This window comes from Barbus barbus (genome assembly GCF_936440315.1).
Source record: "Barbus barbus genome assembly, chromosome: 28".
In the NCBI taxonomy this organism is placed as follows: Eukaryota; Metazoa; Chordata; class Actinopteri; order Cypriniformes; family Cyprinidae; genus Barbus; species Barbus barbus.
This window is the reverse complement of record NC_136756.1, coordinates 10,888,670-10,899,415: the sequence shown is the minus strand read 5'-3', so window position 1 is coordinate 10,899,415 and position 10,746 is coordinate 10,888,670. Positions and strand designations below refer to the sequence as shown.

At 33.5% G+C, this 10,746-nt stretch overlaps 1 long non-coding RNA gene across 1 annotated transcript; it reads right to left on the bottom strand.

The window, feature by feature from the left end:
- Positions 1–7,224: 7,224 nt before the first annotated feature.
- LOC306847760 lies at positions 7,225–10,241 on the bottom strand. The gene is made up of 5 exons (XR_013782183.1): positions 10,189–10,241; positions 9,451–9,611; positions 9,267–9,359; positions 7,910–8,576; positions 7,225–7,613 (listed from the first exon to the last, which is right to left on the bottom strand). It is a non-coding gene; the product is annotated as an uncharacterized lncRNA (long non-coding RNA).
- Positions 10,242–10,746: the final 505 nt, after the last annotated feature.

Genomic DNA, 10,746 nt, shown 5'->3' with positions numbered 1-10,746 from the left:
CAGTTTAGTGCACAGGACTGAGGATGAAACGTACTGTTGATATTTCACCAATTAAATCACTCAGATGGGGTGGCTTGTTGCGCATCTGAGGACAACATTAATTTATAGAGTGAGCTGAAACACACTGCAGTTACAAAATGAAATCCAATCAGGGCTTGGCTTTTTGTGCACCAAATCTTTTCTTCACGCACAGAATTAAAGCTCAAATTATATGCAGCTTGTCTCGTAGCAGTCAAATCCAATTAATGTGTGTGCTTTGCTGAGTTAATGTTGGAAGCAAGGATTGCGAGAGTTTTACACAGGTAATAAGCTGCTGCCTGGCTTATAGGGTGCAACACAGACACGCCACAAAAGCTGTCAAATAAACATGTATACAAGCTTCTGATGATTGTGAACAGCTGACATAAAGCTGAAGTATTCTCACACCAAATGCTATTGCTGATCATTGCAAGACACAGGAAAGTTACATTTCAATCGTAAAAAACTAAAAATCCAAAATAAAAATCAGTGAATTGTTAAAAACTTTGATCATCTAAAGAAAAGAGTGAAATAAACAATAATAAAATGTTTAGTATTGACTTTTATTTTAAAAATATGAGTTATATCTGCCATTCAGTTGTGGCAGCATACTTACCACACTGCGGAGTTTCCTCTCTAATAAACTTGTTTTTTTTGTTTTTTTTCAAAAGTTAGTGTACTGGTTTATCAAGGACACAACAGTGTCAATGATGTGTTGACACAACAAAGAAAAATCAAGGCACATATCACTTGTGAATATCCTCACAATATTATTTCCAGTCATGCTCCTGTGTTGTATGTGAACACATTTTTGGACATTGTTAGAAAAATTGAGCAAACTTGTGAAAGTTTGAAATGTGTTTTAACACAGTTTAACAGCGTCAAAAGTTGAAGAAACACCCATAAATTATTTTAAACATGTCTGTTGCCAAATGTGGCACAGAAGCACTTCTGAAGTGGTGTTTGGTTATTTTTACACAGTTGAATGCTGCTCGGAGGTGGTATAAATGCATTTACACAGCAAAAAACACAAAAAAACACCACTCCCAAATGCAGAAATCTGACTCCAGGAGTAACGATGAAGTTGATGAGTTCAAAGTTGCTTTTTTCCCCAGGATTACAGTGCATATGATACCTAATTGAGCATGATATGCAAATGCAGAAGGAGAAAAAAAAAATAAACAAATAGGTAGATACAATTTCTGTCGTTGTTCATTAGATGCCTAACAAAGCCGTGTAAGGTCTATTAAAGGCAAAATTGCTTAGAGAGTAATTGCTTGTACAGTCTGTATAATTGCAAATGGTGAAAAGACGTGCTAAAAGTGACATAAAATTCATTGTAATTTTTTTCCTGAGATGAGGAGAACATGAAATTGAAGTCCAGTATGAGACATGTTACAGAAGCGCTTGCACTCACATGTGCATGTACATACACACATTCAGTAGTTCTTTCTATTCATGGATCTCTTTCACACACACACACACACACACACACACTGCTGGAGTCTATCAAGGTAGCGGTGATTGGGCTCCTGAGACCACAGCGCTCCTCTGAACCCCAATAATAAGATAGTGAAGTAGTTTTTGCATCTCTTTGTGTGTTTGTTTATGTGTGTCAGGAAGGGATTATCAGAACTTTTTGAGTTTTCATTTTGCTGCAAATCTTGTTTCAATATTCGAGTTTGTTTTTAATCAAAAATATAGAGAAAGTGAAAGTTATTTTTGAATTACATTCTATGGAGGAAATTAGATTATTTCTTGATTTTTGTGGATATATTAGTACCTTGTATAATAGCTATGCGTGTAATGCATTAAAATATATAATAATATAAATGCCATATGTATTCTTTTTTTGATATACTGTTATATGATACTGTAAATGTCATATTTCCTCTTCTAATTTAAATAACTGAATAATAAAATTTTGCATAAAGACAAGGAAGCCTATTTTTAGGACAATCATATTATTGTTTTGAATTGTGACATTATTTTCATGCCAATTAAGCAGATCCATCATCTCAAAGTAATGTGGGGAAAAAAGTGATATATTTAATATAATATTCATGGAAGGACTTTTACTGTATGCTGATTTAATATGTCTTATGTGAAGCACCATTAGACTTGATTAGGATTGTGCAAAGCATTATTTAGCTTTTATTCTGTTACTGACTTACTGGCTTAAATTGGCATACATTTAAATGCTAAACCATGAGTTACATGAAATTTGACTTGTTAGTTGGGAAAAAAATTGAATAAGATCAGATTTAATTGTGATCAACAAAGATGTCTTCATTATGTTTTATGAATGGGTTCATTTACCCGCTCCACCTCTTTCTAGCTCTTTATCAGAAGTTTTTTTCCCACTTTTTCACTAAACCAGCAAGACCCAATTAAAGACAAATCCAATGAGTGAGAGAAGAATGTCACCAGTACTCAGCTTGCTCACCGGGTCTCAGGATCTGTCTCCTGCTGGCAGTAAAGTTGACCAGAAGAGGGGACATGTCACTGACTCTCTCAACCTGTTTGTTAGCACAGTCTTTCAGCTTAAAGGGCATTTACAGCAGTTTTTTTGATTTTTCCTTTTTGGGTACACTTAATGACTCTCCGGCCTCTTTTTTTAGTGCTGTCAAACGAAGAAGTCAGACAATGATGTTGACAATGGTGCATATTCACTGAACTTGAAAAACCAACTTAAATGAATAGGAATAGTTTAAAAACAATGACAATTATACAGCAAATCCATGACTCAAACACATGCAGACTCTCCAGCATTCATCTCAAATGAACAAACTGAACATGAGTGCTTTGGACAAGTGAATTATATGGGATTGTTTGTGTGTAGCTCCAGGTTAACACTGGAGAAATTATAAGGATGTATTTCTTTCCATGTTCCTGAGCACATACAACATTGACTGTGAATTGAAACCAGTTACGAAGAGGGAAGCTATAAAAAGAACTGCATGCTATAATGCTCCGAGAACACTGCAGAGCATGAAAGGAGCATGCCACAAAAATTGGCCCCAATAATTGAATTATTCCTTCGAACAACGAAACAGGAGAGTGAGATGGAGCTAATTCTGTGCTGCAGTACGAGAAATCCCTCTGCTTTGTGGTGAATTAAGATCTTCACGTTAGATCGCTTTTTAATACACCACATTTCTGTAATTATGCTATATTTCATGCCCTCGTATTTCATTATGGAGTAGGATTTATATGTCATAACGGAGCAAAGATAGCATAAAGTGGTCAGGAATGAAGGAAGGATGGACAAATGTAGGGTAGCAAAGAGATGAAACGGAAGATAGAGCATCTGTTTTTCATGCCGGTCAGATTACAGGGGCTGACACCATAAATCTTACTTATTCTCGGATGGAGAAAACGAGGAGGACAGGGAGATGCTGGCAATGCTCTCCTGAATTTCAACACATGCAGTTGTCTAGCAGACTCAGTCCTGTTCAGAGGAAGTGAACACAGTGACATTCAAGCAATGGGTCAATTTGAGAATTTCAGCTCCGACTCAAATCTCTGTACTTGTATGTTATTTCTGGACATCGCAGACCTCAGAACTACTAGTTTAGTTCAGTTTCAAAAATATACAGCTTCGCTTTTTTAGAAAAATTATAGCAATTTGCTGTTTATGAATAAAAAAATTATAAATTACATAAGTGAAATCATCAACATCTACATTCATAAAGTATTCCAGTATATCAGAGTTGGACAAAAACATTAATTCATTTATTCATCCATTCATTCTTTCATTTATTTAAAGATTGTAAATTGAATTGTCCAAAAAACACATGATGAATCTGAATATACAGATGACAAGGAAGTAGATTGTACACAGTGACAAATATTGTGAAATTTTTATGGAATTAAATAGTTGTATTAGCTAATTTAATACAGTGAATTGAACAAACATTAAAACACAAAACAATACTAAACTAAACATTAAAACTAAAAAACTGAACAAACAAACAAAAAAATATATATATTAGTATTATGCTATTAATAATAATATTCAGTACCATTCAAAAGATTGGGGTCATTATGAGTTTTTTGTTTGTTGTTGTTTTTTTTATTAATACTTCACCAAGGATGCATTAGCCAAAAGTGACAAAGATATAATATTGCAAAATTATATATTTCAAATAAATGCTGTTCTTTTAAATTTTAACTTTCTGTTCAAATAATCATGAAAAAAGTGATGTAATACTTGCACAAAAATATTGAACAGCAAGTGTTTTCAACATTGATAACAATAATAAGAAATGTTTCTTATGCATCAAATCCTCATATTAGAACTGGATTAATACTGGATTAATGATGCTGAAAATTCAGCTTTGCATTACAGAAATAAATTGCATTTTAAATGTATTCAAATTGTAATAAATATAGTTCAATTGTAATAATATTTCACAATATTACTGTTTTTTACTGTATTTCTGATTAAATAAATGCAGCCTTAGAAAGCATAAAAGATTTCCAAAACTCTTACTGACCCCAAACTTTTGAACAGTATGTAGCTTGACAGATAGCTCTCAGATATTTCACAGACACATATGAGGAGCAAGTTGGGACAAGTTTCATTGAAAACTCACAAAGTTTCTTAGCTGTCAGTCTGTTGTGATTCATAAATGAACCCTACATAGGGAAGGATTTATAATATGTTGACAATACAACACTAGGTTACCCACTAAAAACGTCTGCCATAAAAAAACATAAATGGATATGGTGAATGATATGTTCTATCTGTGATTTATAAACAAAAATTGCATTTCCTGTCTCTGATTAGGTTTTTCAGCTACAGTACAGTAAACATCCACTCCACTAGAGCAGATGAATCAGGCACTAGACATCAGGTGCTTTGACTGGCAAATTTGGCTAGCGAATGATAATACTCCATCACTTTGACTACGATTCAAGTACATCTCAAAAGCAGGGATTACTGCGCGCATCAGTTTTTTGATGGCTTTTACCTTAACAGTTGGGACTGAATGAATACCGTTGGTAGGCTGGAGGTTGAAAGACACATCTATGTGCCAAAGATGTAATTTTCTTCCTTTTCTCATCCCTTCACATTTATGCGAGGCCCAATTTAAGCTGTCTGAAAGGAGCTCCAAATTTCGAATTCAAAGTCTAAGCCACTTTTCAGAGATTTCATTAATCTCCATCGTATTATTTGGTAGGTCTTAGATCTTTTGCACCGTCAAAGTTTTCAGTTCATGACTTATTAGTGTGCTGGGTTTGTTTTGCTCTGAGACTTTACTGGGACCGTGAAAATGGATTTTAGCATATTTACATGTTTGGTGCTTCCCGGTGCCCCTCAAGTAATTGAGCAAGGAGATTTGAAGTAATGAGATACTATTGAAGAATATTTTACAAGATATTGGCAGCAAGATGCGGCCTGTTCGAAAGCATTTTAGTCAATTAATTTGTAAGGTCTGCGCAAAGCAACTTGCCCAATCTGGTTAAAATTGGCCCTGCTGCTCGTTACTTGCAAGTTTCCAGAGGGTGTTGGGAAATTTTATTGGGCTTTCATCTTGTGGGCTGCATTGCAAGAACCTCAATGACCTTTCAACTACATTTCCAAATTGTATTTTCAGCTGGGTGTACACACAGAATATAGCAGAAAGATTTAGGTTTGATGGCTTTATGGCTTGAATCCCAGTGCTGACAGGCACTCATATATGAGCAAACAGCGTTATAGCTATTGGGTACTTACACGGTCCTGCAGGGTACTTTGGCTCAAGATGGCTCCAGAGCTTGATAATGCAGTGGCTTTGACTCTCACCTTTCTATGCGTGTCTTCTGATGCTGCTCACTAGGAAAGATCCCCAGTTTCCACCGTTATTCTGTTTTATATTACTGTTTAAAGTTTAATAGTGCTGCAGAATTTTAATCATGAATTAGTCTGAATAAAGACAGAATTGGGCTTTCCAGAGACAGAATCAGGTGAAAGATTGCCTGTGTTGTGCAGATTAAAACAAAGAGAGAAAAGAGTCTCTGATAGAATGAAGACATTTTAAGCACTTCTTCTTGTAGATGTGACTGGCCATAATTAAACCTATAGACCTAAGTGGAGATACCTAAATCGGCAAATGACAAGTTGCTATGTTAAGATTAAAATCTAGTTTAAAGGTATTTTTTCCACAGTATTTGTTTAATAATTGAACACAACAAGAGTTAATCATTTTCATTTGTGAGCATAAATTACAAGACACAGTATATTATACGCATAGTATAATAAACAACAAAAACTGCAGTACATTTATAAACTTTACCTGAATTTATTTTATTTTATTTGTTTAATTTTTATGGACATCTACGTATAAGCAACAGTGCCACATGATCCTTCAGAGATTATTGTAATATGCTGATTTGATGCTCAAGAAACATTTATAATTATCAATGTTGAAAACAGTTGTGATGCTTTATTATTTTTCAGGTTTCTTTAATGAATAGGAAAAAATTTACTTGAAATAGACAGAGATAGTAATAATAATAGTACTTATAAATATAAAAATATATAATAAAATACATATTTTACTGTTACTTTTGATCAATGTAATGCTTTGATCAATTTAAGCAGCTTAGACTTTGGCTTAGACTTTGAATTCCTTGCTGAATGAAAGTATTAAAAAATAAAATGATAAAAAAATTCTTATTGATGCCAAACTTTTGACCATTAACATGTATCACACCTATTTATAAATATTATATATATATATATATATATATATATATTTATATTATATATATTTGTATCTTAATTTATATTTACTTTTGTTTACAAGCAATAAATATTATTTAGCTGCATAAGTTTAAATTAAAACATTTAACACAGTAGAGATACTAAATATGTGGACATAACAAATCAATTTTGAATTTTTGTTTTAAATTAAATCACTAAAATACACTCAAAAAATTTATTTGTTGGACTTACATAAAAAAAGAGTGTCAAGTGGTTCCACGCAAGTGTGTTGAGTAGTTTCTACAAGTAATAATACAGTTGAATGAACTAAAGAAATTCAGGTAAAGTTGACACAATTTTCAGATGTGTCACTAATGCATTTTAGTTATGTTTATTTTATTTAGTAATATTATGTTAGAATTACGAACTTTCAATATGTAAGGTGAACACTTTATTTAGTTTTAAGTATTTGCTCTACAAGTGCAAAACTTAAATAACCAATCAAACACATTTTTAGAAACAAAATTAATTTATTTTCTTTGCAAGGTTTTGCAATATACAACTGCTAAAACAATTTAAATTTCACAGGTCCTTTGAAACAAATACACAATATATACATCAATAATTTAACAGTAAACATTCTTTACAAGGTCTTTTAAAGTGCAACTGGCTTCAAGAATTTGTAATGATCTTACTTAGAAAAATTAAATACATGGAATGTCTGTTGAAATTTGGCAGCATGCCCTAAAATACTGCAAAATTCCATTTCTGATATTTTTGATCTTTAGAATCAACAGTAAAAGTAACATTCAAACTGTCCTCTATTTTTGCAAACAACAACAAACAGCTTAAATAATTTGTTTCAGAAAAAAAAAAAAAGGTAAAAACAACATTTTGGTCAATACTGAACATTCTTACAACTTCCTTCATATATTGCAATAAAAACATTTCTAAGAAATATAAAAAGGATTTTTTTCAAGACAGGCAGCCTGTCAAAAAATGCTACAGTGCTCAATTTCTGATATTTCAAATATCCAATATTTAAGCCATTATTAAAAAAAAAAAAAAAAAAAAAATTTTAAACTGGCCTCTTTTAGAAAACAAATGGCTTGATAACAGTTTGTCTCAAAAAGACAGAAAAAAAAAAAAACTAAGAATGTTTACTATTGACCAAAATGTTGTTCTTTTACTTTTTGCAACTGCCTTCAAATATTGTAATACATTTACTTAAAAAAATAAAAGGAAAGTTTGTTCAAGACAGACAGCATGTCACCAAATGCTACAGTGCTTAATTTTTGATATCTGAAATCGTTTGTCATTGGTAAAGATAAGATTGAAACTGACCTCTAATCTTTGTAAATAACTGCAAACAATTTTAACTTCAGTTAAAGCTGCAGAACTCCATTTCAAATTGTGGCGCTATCAACAAAGATAACATTAAAACTGGCACATAATTTTAAAACCAGAAACAATTTAAATGTAAAAAAAAAAAGAAAAAAAAAAAGCATCTTCACTTCTTTCATTTGTCCAGAATGATTTACTGGTTCAACCAACAAGTTTGTTCTTGAGAACCTGTATTTTCTGTGACAGTTTCTGTCCGTCAAGTCCCAGCAACACTTTTTGTAAAAACTCAAAAGTGTACTTCAGGTCTGAAGGATAACTGAGATTCAAGCTGTACGTATATGACTCCCAAAAGAAGAGCACAGGCCTTGGTGACGTCGCCAAGGTTCTGAAGCACTTTCACTCCCTCAACAATCAGTCCAACATCTGATGGTGGGTCACAGGCTTATGCATCTTCAGGTCTGATTATGTAGATTCCAACTACAGTATTGGCCATGTCTCTCTCTGAATTTTCAAAGTCTGTGTCCTACAAAACACAAAAACAGTAACACTGTTCAGTCAGTTTAATTGCATCAAAAATACAGGTTGTAAATTTAGAGAATTTAGAAAATGTTGTATCTACTGTACATTCCTTAATGTTTCACATGACTTACAAAACTACTCTAAGGTGTTTGTTAGGGTTGTCAAAAGTACAGGCTTCTGGACTGAAATTAAAAAATGTGAAGAAACCAGCTTTTTTTCCCCAAAGGAAATCACTATGTGTCAGAGTTTTCATGTGCTCAACAGATGTGACTGTAATTGGCAACAGTGATAATTGCTTAATGTGGTTCCTTAATATATCTGCTTAGAAAAATCTGCTGAGAGACACGTCACTACCATGTGTGAACGTAATCTGTGTAAGCACTCGGTCAAGAGTGTGAAGCAATGATTGTAGCCAATCAGAGTCATCTGTCGAGCACTATGGCCAATCAGCGCTGTTTGAGAATCTGCTCAACAGTGCTCAAAATTCCCACATCACAATTTATTTATTTTTTCAGTACTGAATGGTACCGAAGTTGGCACTTTTGACAACCCGAGTTAAATATACTTTGTGTATTTATATTTCATGACAATATTATATATATATATATATATATATATATATATATATATATATATATACATACACATACACACATACATACACTTTAAATATTCACTGCCTGAGAACACTTACTGCATACTCCTTCATGAGGTTTTCATAGTCTTCATTAAGATACACAGAAAGTGCTCTGAGAATACAGGCTCTCCGAGTTGAGATGGTATCATTCTGTAGAAGAGTAGAGACAAAGTATAGACAATGATAAATCACCATAATAAAGTGGAAATTATTTACAAACATCATTAATAAATAAACAAACCTCATCGATGGTAGCCATCAGTTTGCAAATTTTACGTCCTGCAACTCCTCCTCTTTTCCGGTAACGTAGATGCTGGCCAGCTTGCTTGTGTAACCATCCAATTTTGACATAAAAGTTGGATTTAGTGGGCCGGTACTGATTCGACTGAACTCAGCAGCAATCTGCAGATTTAAGACAAGATTATAGTAAGGATAGTTTTCATGTTTAAAAATATATTCAGGGTCATTCATTGACATCTGAACACTTAGCATTTAGGCTAACTCTGCATGGACATGAATAAAGCACAATTAGATTGAATTCGATAAATTAATTACTATTTGTTTCACCACTTAAAACTATGAAAGAAAGAAATAGTTATTCCATCATATTTACCTCATGTTCACAAAACAGAGCTGGCCATCTGCTTTTGAAGTCAACAATTAAGATGGCTGTGTAGCGCATTCCACGTTTTAAATCTACAGGGACACTCGGAGTAAGTGCACGGAAAACGATTACCGCGACCATAACGTCCATGCGCTAATCGATAGTGTTTCAACAACTGTGATCTGGTCGAGACTTGTTATTTTGCAGTCCTTGCACTGCCACATGCTTGCTTTGAGGAACACGCCTAACTGGCTAAAAGGCTCAAACACTCCGAAATACACCAATAACTTAAATTAACATAACTATGTGAACACTCGCATCACTTTTTCCTGGCGATATTTAACAGGATGGTAAAGAATTATGAAATATTCATACCTTACAAAATCACCATCTTCTCCTCCTCCTCCTTGTACTTCGCGCGTTCGTCTGTCTTCCGTCCCGTTGCTCCGCCTCCAGGTGAGCAGCTACGGTATCCGCAAAGATCCAAATTCATGGGGTTTTGCGTTTTACTCTACAATGTTAAGTTGGCCAGTCAAACTCTTACTAAGTAAAGCCAACAGTACTAAATTTCTGTAGAAATAACATAGTTAACTTGTGTTAATTTAGTTACTTTTATGTTTTATGTACTTTGAACAAGGGTGGGTGTAGTAAAACTAACAATAGTGAAAGTTCATTTTTTTGAGTGTATACAGTGTAAACTGATATGCGTAAATGAATTAACTTATTGATTGTTACGCTGTTTATTTTCTACTGATGTTTAAATTAAAACGAAAAATTAACTGTAAGAATGTCCTCATAAGTCACAAGGAGGGAGGGAAACTAGTCTGCAAACAAAATAAAAAGTATGCCAAAATCATCACGAAATACTTTAAGTAGTGTAGTCCAGTAGTCTCAGGTCATCGACATTGACCTTTCAGGTGTCCAGGCAGCAGG